Genomic DNA, 18,936 nt, shown 5'->3' with positions numbered 1-18,936 from the left:
TTTTTATATATCAATTTTTAGGAATTTTCCGTTAACGTTAACAGTATACAGGATTTACAACATACATATATAATTAATAAAAAAAATTAAAACGATACACTTTCTTTGTCTCGCCTCAAGGGGGTTTTAGGGAGAATAGATGTGTGTGTTTTTTTTGTGTGTGTTTTTGCTGCTGCATATATATTTTGTTGTTAATCTCGCGCCCGTATTTGATTATTAATGTTTTGGTTTTTATGTATATTTTTGGGATTCGCGCCGCGTTTCGATTTTTTGTTTTTTGGTTTCGCGCCCGTTTATTTTTGTGTTTAAGTATGTTTTCATTTTATGTTTTTGTTTTTTGGGACATTTAATATGTTTATCCGCTTTTCCTCTTTTATGTTATATATGTGTGTTTATGTGTTCGAACATATGTTCGGTCACTCAACTCTCAAATTCGCTTTTGGCATATGTATGTATATATGTATGTATATACTTATATATACGTACATTTATTTTCTTTATGTACACAAATAACATATATATATATATATATTTGTATATTTATTTATATTACACTGCACTTTTTTTTCCAATAACTGTCACTGTACCTTTTTGGTTTTTTTTTTGTTCACTTTTTGTCACTCCACGGGTTTTTTTTTATTTGTTTTCCAATAAATGAACCTGTTATTTTTCACTATTTGTTCAGTTTTTGGCACATTATTTTTTGTTCAAGCTGTTAGTTTTTGTTCACGTTATTTAATTATTATTATTTTTTCTTTTATGTTTAAATAGTTCCGTTCACTAGGACTCGAAGGACCATAAATAACCAAGTACGAAATTAATTTTGATTTCACTCACCGCTAGTAAAATCAGTCGGTAAAAACGAAGTAATTTTGGGAAAGCGGGTGCTCGAACCGAAAGATGTTCTCTCGTAAGCGAATCGATGCTAAAAAGAAGCGTATGGGATCGTTTTGTAGTCCCTTATATATCTATTGATTGATGGCTTTATGGTAGTGTGATCGTGGCGATGTTGTATATGTGTGCGTGTTGGAGCATGGTGTAGTGATGTGGAATGTATGGGCGGTAGGCGTGGTGATGTGGATGTGAATTGATGTGGTAAATGTGGTGTGACAGTGTCTTATGATGATGGGGAATGAGTGGTCATTTAGCCATACCACCATAATAACCAAGTTCGAAATTAATTTCGATTTCACTCACCGCTAGTAAAATCAATTGATAAAAACGAAATGAATTTAGGGAAGGCGGGTGCTCAAACCGAAAGATGTTCCGGCGCATGGTTTCGAGATATTTGTTGCAAGTAGCCTCCGAGCATCCTTCGGCTATAGCGGCCATGCCTAAGTAGGCAACAGAACGTGGAAGTGGGTCCTGACCCTGCAAGGCGGGCTCCAAAAGGTGCAATAATGGCGGAGTCAATTTCTCTGGTGGCACGCTCAGTGCAAGGTCCATTGTTTGAGTAGCCCTTGTCATCGGATTCGTGTTGTCTTCACCCAAAAAGTATTCTTCATCATCGTCTTCGTTTTCGGGTTCAGTTGCCATCAAATTGAAAAACAATTCAAATTATGGGCTCGATCAACTTTCGTTTGAAAATCAGTTTTTTCTTAAGGCGAACGAACCAGCCAACGTAAGCCGCAACTTTTATGCGCATAGCGCTATCAAATAGGGCATTACTTCCTGCCTCCAAGCAGAACTCCAACAACATTTTTATGTGATTGTTCAGCAATTTAGCATTTAAATCTGCCATACTCTCGAGAATATCAAAAACATAAACGAATTGGTCGACCTCAGTCTGCACAGCAAATGCTTGAAGGGATTTACAATTAACGGTATGGACTTCTGCAACGTTTGTTCAGCTGTGTTGTGACCCAGTGTGAACGGCACCAAATAAGTCATACCAGTTACAATGTTGAAAACCATAAATAACCAAGTATATTGCCAGCACCCTCTACGATAGCCTTATCGTATTCGCTCCTCGTCAAATTGGTAAGCGACCTTGCCCTGGAGCACGTCCATTATACAAGAGAAGACAAAATCACGAAGTTCAACCGATCGTTTTCAAAAGATCACCCAAACCTTCAAGTGCAGACAACACAACAGGAACTTCTTCGGCATCATGTACAATTTGACACAATTTGGGGATCCAAATTGTAATAGCATTGGAAACGTCTTGCAAATCTTGTAGTTTGTATAGAGCCACAATTAACAATTTCAATGCGTCAATTGGCACTTTACGTATGTCTTCCTGTGGATGATCGATCATCTTATAAACATTTTGATAGGATTTCTCCAAGTAAGGGATGAAAGCGACTCCGGTATACTCGGCAAATTTCTTAATTGCTAAAATGGCCTCCTCTTTTAAAGTGAATGTTTATTTATAAGATTTATCGATAAATGCAATTTACGTATTGTTTGCCGATTGAATGTATATGTATGTAGTTTGTCTTTTTACTGTAGATTCTAGCTTTAATTGTTATTGTGCCTTTAGCTGAATTGTTGTTACGCAGTTCTGCTAATTGCTTTATTAAGCCTAAGGGGTACTGCCGGAAATTCGTTGCAAATAAATACTTGAACTTTTATTTTTTCTTTTGTGGTTGTTGTGTGCATATATAATATATATAAATGTAAGCGCATAAGTTAAGGCAATCAATAGTTTGTTAATATAAAATACATATATACACATATATATGTAAATATAGTATTATATAAGTACATATGTATATAAGTATATTCACCGGATTTTTTATTTTTTTTATATATCAATTTTTAGGAATTTTCCGTTAACGTTAACAGTATACAGGATTTACAACATACATATATAATTAATAAAAAAAATTAAAACGATACACTTTCTTTGTCTCACCTCAAGGGGGTTTTGGGGAGAATAGATGTGTGTGTTTTTTTTGAGGATTTTGTAGTTTTCTCTTTTTGCCTTATCGCCAGCTTTTACGATGCCTGTTGTGCATCTCTCTCCCTGTGTTTTTGCTGCTGCATATATATTTTGTTGTTAATCTCGCGCCCGTATTTAGGTCAAAAAAATATTGTCGACGCAATAGCGAATATTTAGAATAGTCGACAAGTGAACCGGTTTTTTTAAAATGTTTAAAGGCTCGATTTTTCTGTTTTTCAATTTATATAACTCTTTCGAAAATCACGGACTTATACTTTTGTTTTTGTTAACAATTACTATTGGAACATACTTTTCAAATAATTTCATAATAATATTATTAAAATGAGAGACACTCAATTCAATGTCACCATTATAATTAGGCCATGTTATTGTAGAAAGTTCTATATTTAATTTTTTTAAATTAGCTTTTGCAAAGTTAAACCGACTACAGAAGCACGAAGTTTGATGATTATTATCCCGTACAATGCCTGAGATTTCGACAGATATTTCCAAAGCAGGATGATATGAGTCCTCTGGTAGAACAAGAGGATTACTCTGAATAACGGAACACTTTGCGGAGGTATCAACGTATACTAAATCTAAGCATTTACCAAATTTATTCGGAATCAAATTAATTTGGTTCAAACCCAACTCGGACATTTTTTCGAAAAACTCATTAAAACATGACCGATTGCAAATCGGCACGATATAGTCATCGAATGGTTTCCACGAAGCACACGGTAAATTGAAATCACCTAATACAATTATTGAATCTGCATTATTTGCCATCGAGGTAGCACTATTTATTAAAGAAGCATGCTGCATGTATACAGATAAGTCGGAATGGGGTGGTATATAAGATAGGGTTAAATAAATAAAGCAACTATTAACGTATACTCTAATACATTTAAATTCAAATGAGTCGGTCCCTGGAACAAGAATATTTTCAGATGGGATAGAGGAATGCACGGCAAATAGAACACCTCCACCGATTCTGTTCAGTCGATCACATCTAAAAACTTGAAATTTGCTGTTTTAAATCTCATTATCAAATATGTGAGGTTTTTAAAATGTTTCTGTAAATCCAATTATATAATATTGAAATTAAAATTGGAACTGTTTAAATACAAGTCGGTAAATTTTGTATTAAGACCTTTAACATTTTGATAATAAATGCTTAGCGAATTTTTACCAATCAGTTTTTTATATCGGTGGTTGCTTTTGCTAATTTAGCAATGTTTTCCTCAATTTGACTTCTAAGTTTAGGCTTAAATTCGCGTACAAAAGTCCCAGGTGGCCAGAATGAACTATCTAAGATCTTTTTGAATGTTTCAAGAGATACGTCTATTTTAAACGATGATATACTTCTATCATAATTGAAGTTAAATTTACGTATATTGATATCATCGATTTTTAAACGTGACGAAATGTAAGATTTAATGTCCTCCACCAAGGTATCTTTGGCAAGTCTCGAAATAAATATAGACTTTTTAGGTGGAATAACTATTAAGTTATTAACTGATGCTACTAAGTTAATAGCGGGAGCCTCTGGAATTGTGAGACACTTATTACTATTAGATAGAGCTTTTGGGGAATGGAGCTCTTTGGAAGTTGACGGCTTATCACCTTGAGGGCAAGGAGAAGAGAGATTTATTAGGTCATTGGGAGGAGACGTTCTTTTCTGAACAGAAGAACTAAGTGTTACTTCATCGGAAGGACGTTTACGCTTAGGAGCAGGTTTAGAGGATTCGTGAGAATCATTCAGGCACTTAAAAGATTTGAACAATTTTTCATAGTGCCTAAATTTTTCAGTGAGGGTTACAAGATCACGACCGATTTCGTTAAAGCCATTGCGTGTCTCCCTATAAACTTTAAATAGATCGATTTCAATAGATCTACAATTTAAACAGGACCAACGCAATCCCTTACAGTCGATAATAGAATCTAAGATTCTACCAGTCAGTCCAGCACATTTAATATGGGCAAGCCCATCACAAAGCCAGCATGAAACGTAGCGATCTGGCTCGCCTTTAATGTTACAATTGGGGAAGTTACAAGACATAATAAACCACAAGAATGAAGATCAAATTAAAGAGTAGGTAGAACAAAATTTAATAGATTAATAATAAATTAGTGTGTTAATAAAATATTAATAATAATAAATTCAATTAAGAACAATTTTTTTTTAACAAAGTTTAAAACCAAGACTATTTGAAGAAGCAATATAGCGAGCAGTTTTAGAAGCACTGTAACAAATAAAAAGCTAAACGCAACACAGCTGTGAATAAAGAAGTAGATAAGATAAACAAAGTGAGAAAATATAATAAAATAAAACAAAATGAAAGAAAGGCTGACTCGGCACCAAAAATTGGAAAGTTTAAACTTTTTAATACCGCAAAAAACAGAACATAAAATACTTATCATGAAACTGAGAGTTTAATCCCTAAAAATTTGTATTAACACGGTAATAAAAATTAGTTAAACTTCGAGAATTTTTTAAAATAAAAACACAAATGTACATAGCTAAAAGAATTGCAGCTTAAGAGCTTGAAGTGTTGCCACCTATGATATTTGATTATTAATGTTTTGGTTTTTATGTATATTTTTGGGATTCGCGCCGCGTTTCGATTTTTTGTTTTTTGGTTTCGCGCTCGTTTATTTTTGTGTTTAAGTATGTTTTAATTTAATGTTTTTGTTTTTTGGGACATTTAATATGTTTATCCGCTTTTCCTCTTTTATGTTATATATGTGTGTTTATGTGTTCGAACATATGTTCGGTCACTCAACTCTCAAATTCGCTTTTGGCATATGTATGTATATACTTATATATACGTACATTTATTTTCTTTATGTACACAAATAACATATATATATATATATATTTGTATATTTCTTTATATTACACTGCACTTTTTTTCCAAGAACTGTCACTGTACCTTTTTGGTTTTTTTTTGTTCAGTTTTTGTCACTCCACGGGTTTTTTTTTATTTGTTTTCTAATAAATGAACCGGTTATATTTCACTATTTGTTCAGTTTTTGTCACATTATTTTTTGTTCACGCTGTTAGTTTTTGTTCACGTTATTTAATTATTATTATTTTTTCTTTTATGTTTAAATAGTTCCGTTCACTAGGACTCGAAGGACCATAAATAACCAAGTACGAAATTAATTTTGATTTCACCCACCGCTAGTAAAATCAGTCGGTAAAAACGAAGTAATTTTGGGAAAGCGGGTGCTCGAACCGAAAGATGTTCTCTCGTAAGCGAATCGATGCTAAAAAGAAGCGTATGGGATGCTTTTGTAGTCCCTTATATATCTATTGATTGATGGCTTTATGGTAGTGTGATCGTGGCAATGTTGTATATGTGTGCGTGTTGGTGCATGGTGTAGTGATGTGGAATGTATGGGCGGTAGGCGTGGTGATGTGGATGTGAATTGATGTGGTAAATGTGGTGTGACAGTGTCTTATGATGATGGGGAATGAGTGGTCATTTAGCCATACCACCATAATAACCAAGTTCGAAATTAATTTCGATTTCACTCACCGCTAGTAAAATCAATTGATAAAAACGAAATGAATTTAGGGAAGGCGGGTGCTCAAACCGAAAGATGTTCCGGCGCATGGTTTCGAGATATTTGTTGCAAGTAGCCTCCGAGCATCCTTCGGTTGTGGCGGCCATGCCTAAGTAGGCAACAGAACGTGGAAGTGGGTCCTGATTCTGCAAGGCGGGCTCCAAAAGGTGCAATAATGGCGGAGTCAATTTCTCTGGTGGCACGCTCAGTGCAAGGTCCATTGTTTAAGTAGCCCTTGTCATCGGATTCGTGTTGTCTTCACCCAAAAATTATTCTTCATCATCGTCTTCGTTTTCGGGTTCAGTTGCCATCAAATTGAAAAAAAATTCAAATTATGGGCTCGATCAACTTTCGTTTGAAAATCAGTTTTTTCTTTAAGCGAACGACCCAGCCAACGTAAGCCGCGACTTTTATGCGCATAGCGCTATCAAATAGGGCATTACTTGCTGCCTCCAAGAACAACTTCGACAACATTTTTATGTGATTGTTCAGCAATTTAGCATTTAAATCTGCCAACTGAATGCCATCTGAATTGGTCGACCTCAGTCTGCCCAGCAAATGCTTGAAGGGATTTCCAATTAACGGTATGGACTTCTGCAACTTTTGTTCGGCTGTTCTGTGGCCCAATGTGAACGGCACCAAAGAAGTCATATTAATTAGAATGTTGAAAATAACAGGTGTAGCCATGTTGCCAGTTGCTTCGGTGGTCACCACTGCAGCAGTGAACATTCCATTCCAATATGAAACCGATTCCATGTGCTGCAAAAATTGATCAGAGGCCGCATCAGCCAAAATAGGAAATGAAGACGAACCTAGCTCGCTTTGCTTAGGATCGGTAGAAGAGCAGTAGCTGTAGGTGAACTTTAGCACTTCGGTCATCCATGAGTCAAACTCTTTGGCTTCGCGACGCACCAAAACACCAACAAATTGAGCAATTGCTTTACGCCCAGACTTTTGCTGCTCCTGCATGAGGGCATAAAGCATACCCTGCTTAATAATTTGCTGTTGCTCAACCGGCACTTTGTTCCATTGACGCAGTTTCGCAAAATGCTTCTTAAGTAGTGCAACAGAATATTGACGCACCTGTGGCTTCATTGTCGAGACGGCAATTTCGCAAAGAGCTGGTACAGTCTCAGAACGCTTGTAGGCCTCCTGTAAATCAGCGGTGGCCTTTTTGATTACACCGTTAGCCGAAGAAAGAAAATTTGTAATAATTTGGATTATTTGCTGCATTTTGGATTCCAAAAATTTCGTTTTGTTCCCGAAGACTCTTATTCCGAGTTGCCAATTATTTGCTTATTTGGCTTTGCACCAACTGCTTTATGTTCCTTCGTTTTTTTAGACGCACTTATAACCGAACTCACACGTAATACAAAGAAATGTATCGCAATTTCTACTTTTTGCATATAATTATTTGCAAAACGTTATGTGAATTGCACCAATATTCTCCGTACTACCTCAGCTGGCAGATGATTTTCAAAGAATGATAGAATAAAAACAGCTAATAAGAAAATTAACTGAAAGCTTTTACTTGTATATTGTGTGCCTGATTTCGCCTTGCTTTCGTTGTTTGTTCCGTTCCGGCTCGAAGGATCATAAATAACCAAGTATATTGGCAGCACACTCTCCGATAGCCTCATCCTATTCACTCTCCTCAGCATCTTCGTCTTCATCTCCAGTAGACTCGTCAAACTGGCAAGCGACCTTGCCCTGGAGCATTTCTGTTATACAAGAGAAGACTACATCACGAAGTTCAACCGTTGGTAAATAGATTTGTTTCAACTTTTTCAAAAGATCACTCAAATCTACAAGTGCAGACAACACAACAGAAACTTCTTCATGCACAATTTGGCCTAATTTGGGTATCAAGATTGTAATAGCATTGGAAACGTCTTGCAAATCTTGTAGTTTGTGTAGAGCCACAATGAAGGAGCTCAATGCGTCAATTGACACGTTACGTATGTCTTCCTGTGGATGATCGATACTCTTGTAAACATTTGGATAAGATTTCTCCAAGTAAGGGATGAAAGCGACTCCGGTATGCTCGGAAAATTTCTTCAATGATAAAATGTCATCGTCTTTTTCTTCTAAATATGAATTTTCAACACTGTATCCCGCAATGTTGTTCAAATCATCATCCTCCCCATCCGAGTTTTCAATATCGATATCATCTTCGTTTTCATCGGCCTCCTCTGCTGGCGCTTATGTCAATATATTCGGATATAATTATATATGTAAATATATAAGATAATTTTTATTTATAAGGTTTATCGGTGAATGCAATTTGCGTATTATTTGCCGATTGAATGTATATGTATGTTTGTATTTTTGTCTTTTTGCTGTAAATTCTAGCTTTAATTGTTATTGTGTCTTTAGCTTACTTGTTGTTACGCAGTCCCGCTAGTTACTTTATTAAGCCTAACGGCTACTGTCGCAAATTCGTTGAACGTAAATACTTGAACTTTAATTTTTAGTTTGTGGTTGTTGTGAGTATATGTATACAAATGTAAGCGCATAAGTTAAGGCAATCAATAATTTGTTAATATAATATATACAATATATACTAGCTGACCCGGCGAACTTCGTACTGCCTAACAGTCAATTAATGTCGTGTTATCTTTTAGCTGAACTTATTTAGGCTCTGATGAAGATAATACAATGATACAAAGTAAATATGAACATAGATAGATATATAAAAGTATTTAATTATGATCAACAATACATACAGAAAGAGAATACAAATTAAAATAAAGTACTTCAAACACGTGTCAGAAAAAAAAAGATTAAAATAAAGTATGTTGTGTAGCATGTGATGCACTCGGATTAACTCTTTTCATTCAAGCAACTTGTGGCAAACGACATTCTTTGTTTTTTTGCCAGGCGCAAGAACAAATAAAGCGGATGGTTTACCGACACGTAAACATGCCACGTGACCCTGTGATTTGTTAATCGTCATGGCGAAGGCAAGACGAATCGGGAATTAAATTCGTTTAAATTCAAAGGGCATTGGAATAAGAACTTCCTCGTCTCTAAATTTCTTTAAAATTCTTTGAATATCAACGCGGGAATCACATTGCTCATCAGTTTTCTTATCACCAAACGTATCCCATTGCACAGTTTTGGTTGGTTTAAATTTCTAATCATGATCACTGTCGAGCCAACCCTAAGCTGCAAATTGTGCGGAGGTAAACCAGGCACATCCAAGGAGTCTAAAAATTCAGTTGGGTAATTAGTGGCTGAATTATAATATTTAGGTCGGAGTTGTCTTCAAAAAGATAATGGCGGACCGCCCTAATATCTTAAAGGACATACTTATATCTGTTGGACTGTAATTTCCTTAAATTCGAAAAGGAAATTAGAACCAAAACTCTGGGGATACAATGGAATGCGATATCTGACCAGTCTTCATATACTACAGAGTCAATACCAGCATTATCCGCCATAACAAACCGACAAATTTTATTCTCTGTGGCAATACCTTTCGACGTGGCACGATTGCTTTCGCCAATTATGATACAAGCCAAAAGACTAATACAAGAATTATGGATAGATGGAACCGATTGCGATGAACAAATAAAACCATTTCGTTTAGAAAAGTGGTCCCAGTTTGCGAGCAATCTAAATGATATCTCACAGATACAAATCCCTCGATGGGTAAACTATGCCCCAGAGCACAAAGTCGACTCCACGGCTTCTGTATACGTACGCACACAAAGCGAGATTGCGACCACAAGCCACTTACTAGTAGCAAAAACAAAAGTAGGTCCTTTAAAAGTAATAAGTCTATTACGACTTGAACTGTGTAGCGTTACTACTAACCAAACTAGTATCTATGGTGCGAATGCATTTAAACATGGCTGACTAATTCCGCAATTTTCCCACCACCGATTTTATCATATACAAGGTTAACACGGCTTTAATATTATTGTTACCTACTATATAAAAATAAGTCGGGTTTTCCTTCCTGACGCTATAACTCCAGAACGCAAGAACCGATTTCCACGGTGTCGCATTCGTTGGAAAGGTCTCGGGCTCCGTGAGGTTTATAGCAAAGAAAATTCAGGAAAAATTTCAACAGAAAAGCGGGAAAATCTTTTTTCACATACAGCGCCATCTCTGATACATAACATGTACTACAAACCAATATTTTAAGTAGATGGCGCCGGTGCGTGATACATTGTTTGACAGCTACTCATTGTTCTCTGCTCATTTAATTTCATGTGACAAACCGGTATTGTGTTCACTTGAAATTGTGAAAAAAAACTTTAAAAAAATAAGTTATTCGTTTCCTAACATTTCAATTGGAAACCATCAAATCAATAACGTGTATTTTTATACACAGGTGGTAAGTTGAACTGTGTAAATTATGTGGATCGTGCATTTGAGGTTAAATTCACTACTCTGTCCATAGTCCAAAATGCCTAGAGGACGACGTGCAAACATCGGCCGTCGCACAAGACATGCAAGTCAGTAACAAGTGTATTCACAGAACTTAAGCGTAGAAAGACAAAATATAATAAGAGAACATGCCCGATTGAGACAACGCGTGAACACACGAAGATCATTAGCTTCATACAATCGCTTGGCATTCCAATATGATCCCACTGCGAACTACAGTTATGATGAAAATTTAGATATTGGACCAATGACGGCTATATGCCGATATTGCAATGCGTTAAATTTCAAAAGAGAAACGGCTGGATTGTGCTGCGCAAGTGGAAAAGTCAAACTGGATCCATTACTTACACCACCAGAACCACTGAGACCATTGTTCGATGGAAGTGATCCCGATTCCAGCCATTTTCTTCAACACATCCTTGAATACAATAACTGCTTTCGCATGACTTCCTTTGGAGCTAATATCAATCGAGAAGGCGGCTTCATGCCGACTTGCAAGGTTAAGATACAACACACATAACCAATCATTCACACCAACACAATAAATTGCAACACATAACAACTACATATACACCACACACTACACCATCACACGATCAGAAGTTACACCGTATTCTTTAACAAATGATTGTTTGCAATTACAGACACAAGGACAAATGTATCATTTGCATGGTTCAATGGTGCCAACACCAGATGAACCGCATCAATTTCTGCAAATATATTTCATTTCGTCGATGCTTGATCAGCTGAATGTGCGGAGCAATATACAGGGAACACAACAATTAAAGAGACGAATTATTGAACAGTTGCAATCATTTTTACACGCTAATAATGCTGTGGTTAATATGTTCAAAACAGCATTGGAACGAACAAATTTGTCATAAGAGCGGATTGTACTCCAACAGGAGAACATGTGCGAAGATTCAATGCACCCACCGTTAATGATGTTGCTGCAATTATTGTTGGCGATCTAACTAAATCGCGTGACATTGTCGTTCAGCGAAGAAGCAATATCATGCATTGTGTAAACGAGACACATCGTTTGAACGATGCGTTACAATATCCAATCATTTATTGGCAAGGGCAAGACGGGTACGACATCATGTTGAAGACGGTCGATCCAATTTCAGGTACAATATTCACACATTAATTATTGCTATTATTGGTTTCCATTAACAATTCATTTAATTTTGCATTTTCAGGCGTAACAACGAATAAAAATCTAAGCGCAATGAATTACTATGCGTATCCTATGATGATTCGCACACATGAGGAGAATGTCATTCTGAAGTGCCGTCGGCTATTCCAGCAATTCGCTGTCGACATGTATGTCAAAGTCGAGACCAAACGTTTAGCGTTCATCCGATTCAATCAGGCAAAGCTACGATCTGAGGACTATATACACTTGCGTGATGCTATTCATTCAGATGGTGATGTTCAGAATATTGGACGTCTGACGATTCTCCCATCATCTTATATCGGAAGCCCTCGCCACATGCACGAATACGCTCAAGATGCTATGACGTACGTGCGAAATTATGGAACTCCGGATTTATTTATTACGCTCACATGCAATCCAAAGTGGACGGAAATTGAACGTGAGTTGGAACCGGGCCAAAAACCGCAAGATCGCCATGACATAATCGGCAGAGTATTTCAGCAAAAACTCAAGGTTATGATGGATGTGCTTACTAAGTATCAAGTTTTTGGTGACACACGTTGTTATATGTACTCGGTGGAATGGCAGCAGCGTGGACTAACGCATGCTCATATCCTAATTTGGTTGCTGAACAAATTACATTCAAATGAAGTAGATGACATCATATCAGCTGAAATTCCTGATCCAGTCACTGATCCCCATCTACACGACATTGTGATGACACAGATGGTTCATGGACCGTGCGGTGCATTAAATCCAATATCGCCTTGCATGGCTGATGGAAAGTGCACAAAACGATATCCGCGACCGTTAGTTACCGAAATAGTCACAGGGAACGATGGATATCCAGTTTATCGTCGGCGTTCAAAAGAAGATAATGGTCGAACTATCAAAGTTAAAGTTCAAAATCAAGAGATTGAGATCGGAAATGAATTCATTGAACCATATTGCCCACTGCTATCACGTATTTTCAAAACACATGCAAACGTTGAGAGTTGTCATTCGGCCAAATCAATCAAATATTTGTGCAAGTACGTCACAAAAGGCAGCGATATGGCTGTGTTTGGTATTGCGTCGGAAAATACGAATGACGAAATCAGCAACTTCCAAATGGGCAGATACGTCAGTACTAATGAAGCACTGTGTTCTCATTTCAAATTCATGAAAGATATCCCACAGTTGTATATTTAGCAGTGCATTTGGAAAATGGCCAAAGAGTTTACTTCACTGAGGCTAATGCGGCACAACGAGCTGAGAGACCACTATCGACAACATTGACTAGCTTCTTTGCAATGTGTGAAGCAGATCCCTTCGCAGCGACGCTGATGTACGTTGAAATGCCCAAGTATTACACTAGGAATCAATCAACAAAGAAATTCCAACGTCGCAAACAAGGAACCCCAGTTCCAAATTGGCAACATCTGTTTTCCGCTGATGCACTAGGTCGCATGTATACTGTTCATCCTAGAAATGATGAATGTTTTTATTTGCGACTGCTGTTGGTAAATGTACGTTGACCAAAATCATTTGCGCATTTGAAAACTGTGAATGGCCACCAATGCCAAACATATCGAGAAGCATGTCAACTATTGGGTTTGCTGGAGAACGATTCTCATTGGGATTTAACACTTGCGGATTCAGTTGTTTCATCAAATGCGTACCAAATACGAACGCTGTTCGCAATTATCATCACCACATGTTTTCTTTCGCAACCAATTCAGTTATGGAACAAATACAAAGACGACATATGTGAAGATATCTTGCATCGCTTGCGCATCCAAACGAATAATCCTGACATCCAAATACTCGATCAAATCTACAATGAAGGATTGATGCTGATTGAGGATCAATGCTTGACTATTGCAAACAAGCTACTGATTGAAGTAGGAATGATTGCGCCAAATCGATCGATGCATGATGCATTCAACCAAGAATTAAATCGAGAGCTGCAATACAATGTTGATACATTGCAGGAATTCGTTCGAAATAATGTGCCGTTGCTGAATGAACAGCAAAAACAAGTATACAAAATATTAATGCAAGCGGTGGACAATAATACTGGTGGTCTATTCTTCCTGGACGCACCTGGAGGAACAGGGAAAACATTTGTCATCATTGATTTTGGCCACCATTCGATCAAGATGTGACATAGCTTTGGCGTTAGCATCATCTGGAATTGCGGCGACTCGTACTGCACATTCTGCGCTTAAGTTGCCACTCAATTTAAAAACAATTGATACTCCAACATGCAATATTTCCCGATCCAGTGCAATGGGAAAGTTGTTGATGCAATGCAAGCTCATTGTTTGGGATGAGTGCACAATGGCACATAAGAAGTCACTTGAAGCACTTAACTTCACACTGAAGGATCTTCGGGGAAATAACAACATCTTTGGCGGCTTGATGGTATTGTTGGCAGGCGATTTCAGGCAGCCGTTGCCAGTAATTCCCCGTGGAACGCCTGCAGATGAATTGAATGCTTGCCTGAAGGCATCACCTTTATGGAATAACGTAAAACATAATCGCTAACCGCTAATATGAGAGTTCAACTTCAAAATGATCAAAGTGCGGAACAATTTTCCAAACAATTGTTAGCTTTAGGAATTGGGAAAGTCCCAGTTGATGCGACATCTGGATTAATTACTCTTACCAACGACTTTTGCCGATTTGTAGACTCTCAATTAGCTCTTATTGAAAATGTTTTCCCAAACATTAGTGAGAATTATCAGAATCATGCTTGGTTGAGTCAACGAGCAATTCTTGCCGCAAAGAATAATGATGTACACGCACTAAATTTCACCATTCAATCAAAAATTGCTAGCGATTTGGTGACATACAAATCCGTTGATTCCATAACAAATCCCGATGATGTAGTAAATTATCCAACGGAGTTTTTGAACCCTCTGGAGTTACCAGGATTTCCACCACATGATTTGCAACTCAAAGTTGGTACAGTTATTATGATATTGCGTAATTTGAATCCAACGCGACTTTGCAACGGTACTCGACTGTCGGTAAAAAGACTTATGCCGAATTTGATTGAGGCAACCATTATTAACGGCAAGTACGCAGGTGAAAATGTATGTATTCCTCGAATACCAATGATTCCGACTGATCTTCCGTTTGACTTCAAGCGATTGCAATTTTCAGTTCGCCTTGCGTTCGCCTTGCGTTCGCAATGACAATTAACAAGTCGCAAGGTCAATCGAGTAGTGTTTGCGGGATAAATTTAGAAAATTATTGTTTTTCACATAGGCAGATATACGTGGCGTATTCACGAGTTGGGAAACCATCCGCTTTGTTTGTGTTAACATCAGACCAAAAAACAAAAAATGTGGTTTACCAGAGAGAACTTCAATGAAACGGATAATATGCGGACACGTATAACGCTTCGATTCAGTATTCACTTTCGATTCACGTTCATTTACTTAGAGAATTTCAACTAAATAACACTTCATTTTTGTCATCGAAATGAATTCATTACTGTTGTGAAATGAAATAAAATGTTTTCTTTTTGAATATAAAACAAAAAAAAAATTTTTCTTCATCTTTTAATTACCAGACGAAATGTTACATAAAACAAAGCCATCTGGTGGCGAAACGGAGTTTGCCGGGTTTGCTAGTCTACTATATAAAAATAAGTCGGGTTTTCCTTCCTGAGGCTATAACTCCAGAACGCAAGAACCGATTTCCACGGTGTCGCATTCGTTGGAAAGGTCTCGGGCTCCGTGAGGTTTATAGCAAAGAAAATTCAGGAAAAATTTCAACAGAAAAGCGGGAAAATCTTTTTTCACATACAGCGCCATCTCTGATACATAGCATGTACTACAAACCAATATTTTAAGTAGATGGCGCCGGTGCGTGATACATTGATTGACAGCTACTCATTGTTCTCTGCTCATTTAATTTCATGTGACAAACCGGTATTGTGTTCACTTGAAATTGTGAAAAAAAACTTTAAAAAAATAAGTTATTCGTTTCCTAACATTTCAATTGGAAACCATCAAATCAATAACGTGTATTTTTATACACAGGTGGTAAGTTGAACTGTGTAAATTATGTGGATCGTGCATTTGAGGTTAAATTCACTACTCTGTCCATAGTCCAAAATGCCTAGAGGACGACGTGCAAACATCGGCCGTCGCACAAGACATGCAAGTCAGTAACAAGTGTATTCACAGAACTTAAGCGTAGAAAGACAAAATATAATAAGAGAACATGCCCGATTGAGACAACGCGTGAACACACGAAGATCATTAGCTTCATACAATCGCTTGGCATTCCAATATGATCCCACTGCGAACTACAGTTATGATGAAAATTTAGATATTGGATCAATGACGACTATATGCCGATATTGCAATGCGTTAAATTTCAAAAGAGAAACGGCTGGATTGTGCTGCGCAAGTGGAAAAGTCAAACTGGATCCATTACTTACACCACCAGAACCACTGAGACCATTGTTCGATGGAAGTGATCCCGATTCCAGCCATTTTCTTCAACACATCCTTGAATACAATAACTGCTTTCGCATGACTTCCTTTGGAACTAATATCAATCGAGAAGGCGGCTTCATGCCGACTTGCAAGGTTAAGATACAACACACATAACCGATCATTCACACCAACACAATAAATTGCAACACATAACAACTACATATACACCACACACTACACCATCACACGATCAGAAGTTACACCGTATTCTTTAACAAATGATTGTTTGCAATTACAGATACAAGGACAAATGTATCATTTGCATGGTTCAATGGTGCCAACACCAGATGAACCGCATCAATTTCTGCAAATATATTTAATTTCGTCGATGGTTGATCAGCTGAATGTGCGGAGCAATATACAGGGAACACAACAATTAAAGAGACGAATTATTGAACAGTTGCAATCATTTTTACACGCTAATAATGCTGTGGTTAATATGTTCAAAACAGCATTGGAACGAACAAATTTGTCATAAGAGCGGATTGTACTCCAACAGGTGAACATGTGCGAAGATTCAATGCACCCACCGTTAATGATGTTGCTGCAATTATTGTTGGCGATCTAACTAAATCGCGTGACATTTTCGTTCAGCGAAGAAGCAATATCATGCATCGTGTAAACGAGACACATCGTTTGAACGATGCGTTACAATATCCAATCATTTATTGGCAAGGGCAAGACGGGTACGACATCATGTTGAAGATGGTCGATCCAATTTCAGGTACAATATTCACACACTAATTATTGCTATTATTGGTTTCCATTAACAATTCATTTAATTTTGCATTTTCAGGCGTAACAACGAATAAAAGTCTAAGCTCCAGATATCCAGTTTATCGTCGGCGTTCAAAAGAAGATAATGGTCGAACTATCAAAGTTAAAGTTCAAAACCAAGAGATTGAGATTGATTTTGGCCACCATTCGATCAAGATGTGACATAGCTTTGGCGTTAGCATCATCTGGAATTGCGGCGACTCTTCTTGACGGCAGTCGTACTGCACATTCTGCGCTTAAGTTGCCACTCAATTTAAAAACAATTGATACTCCAACATGCAATATTTCCCGATCCAGTGCAATGGGAAAGTTGTTGATGCAATGCAAGCTCATTGTTTGGGATCAGTGCACAATGGCACACAAGAAGTCACTTGAAGCACTTAACTTTACACTGAAGGATCTTCGGCGAAATAACAACATCTTTGGCGGCTTGATGGTATTGTTGGCAGGCGAGTTCAGGCAGCCGTTGCCAGTAATTCCCCGTGGAACGCCTGCAGATGAATTGAATGCTTGCCTGAAGGCATCACCTTTATGGAATAACGTAAAAACATTATCGCTAACCACTTATATGAGAGTTCAACTTCAAAATGATCAAAGTGCGGAACAATTTTCCAAACAATTGTTAGCTTTAGGAATTGGGAAAGTCCCAGTTGATGCGACATCTGGATTAATTACTCTTACCAACGACTTTTGCCGATTTGTAGACTCTCAATTAGCTCTTATTGAAAATGTTTTCTCAAACATTAGTGAGAATTATCAGAATCATGCTTGGTTGAGTCAACGAGCAATTCTTGCCGCAAAGAATAATGATGTACACGCACTAAATTTCACCATTCAATCAAAAATTGCTAGCGATTTGGTGACATACAAATCCGTTGATTCCATAACAAATCCCGATGATGTAGTAAATTATCCAACGGAGTTTTTGAACCCTCTGGTCGGTAAAAAGACTTATGCCGAATTTGATTGAGGCAACCATTATTAACGGCAAGTACGCAGGTGAAAATGTATGTATTCCTCGAATACCAATGATTCCGACTGATCTTCCGTTTGACTTCAAGCGATTGCAATTTTCAGTTCGCCTTGCGTTCGCAATGACAATTAACAAGTCGCAAGGTCAATCGCTTAGTGTTTGCGGGATAAATTTAGAAAATTATTGTTTTTCACATGGGCAGATATACGTGGCGTATTCACGAGTTGGGAAACCATCCGCTTTGTTTGTGTTAACATCAGACCAAAAAACAAAAAATGTGGTTTACCAGAGAGCACTTCAATGAAACGGATAATATGCGGACACGTATAACGCTTCGATTCAGTATTCACTTTGGATTCACGTTCATTTACTTAGAGAATTTCAACTAAATAACACTTCATTTTTGTCATCGAAATGAATTCATTACTGTTGTGAAATGAAATAAAATTTTTTCTTTTTGAATATAAAACAAAAAAAAATTTTTCTTCATCTTTTAATTACCAAACGAAATGTTACATAAAAAAAAGCCATCTGGTGGCGAAACGGAGTTTGCCGGGTTTGCTAGTAAATATATAATTATAAATAATTATGAAATTTATCGTGTTTGTGTAGGTAACGCATATGTCCGAAATGAATCAGCATTACGAGTTCTGAAAGGTGCAGCTTCCCGTAGTTT

At 37.2% G+C, this 18,936-nt stretch overlaps 2 pseudogenes; one reads left to right on the top strand and one right to left on the bottom strand.

Moving 5' to 3' along the window:
* Positions 1-18,936, top strand: part of LOC138858299 (importin-4-like) — an 86,257-nt pseudogene that overhangs the window by 2,067 nt on the left and 65,254 nt on the right.
* The window catches only part of LOC138858259 (importin-4-like), a 66,253-nt pseudogene continuing 55,367 nt past the window's right edge, over positions 8,051-18,936 (bottom strand).

Source organism: Bactrocera oleae, chromosome Y, assembly GCF_042242935.1.
Source record: "Bactrocera oleae isolate idBacOlea1 chromosome Y, idBacOlea1, whole genome shotgun sequence".
NCBI lineage: Eukaryota > Metazoa > Arthropoda > Insecta > Diptera > Tephritidae > Bactrocera > Bactrocera oleae.
This window is presented reverse-complemented; position numbering and strand designations above follow the sequence as displayed.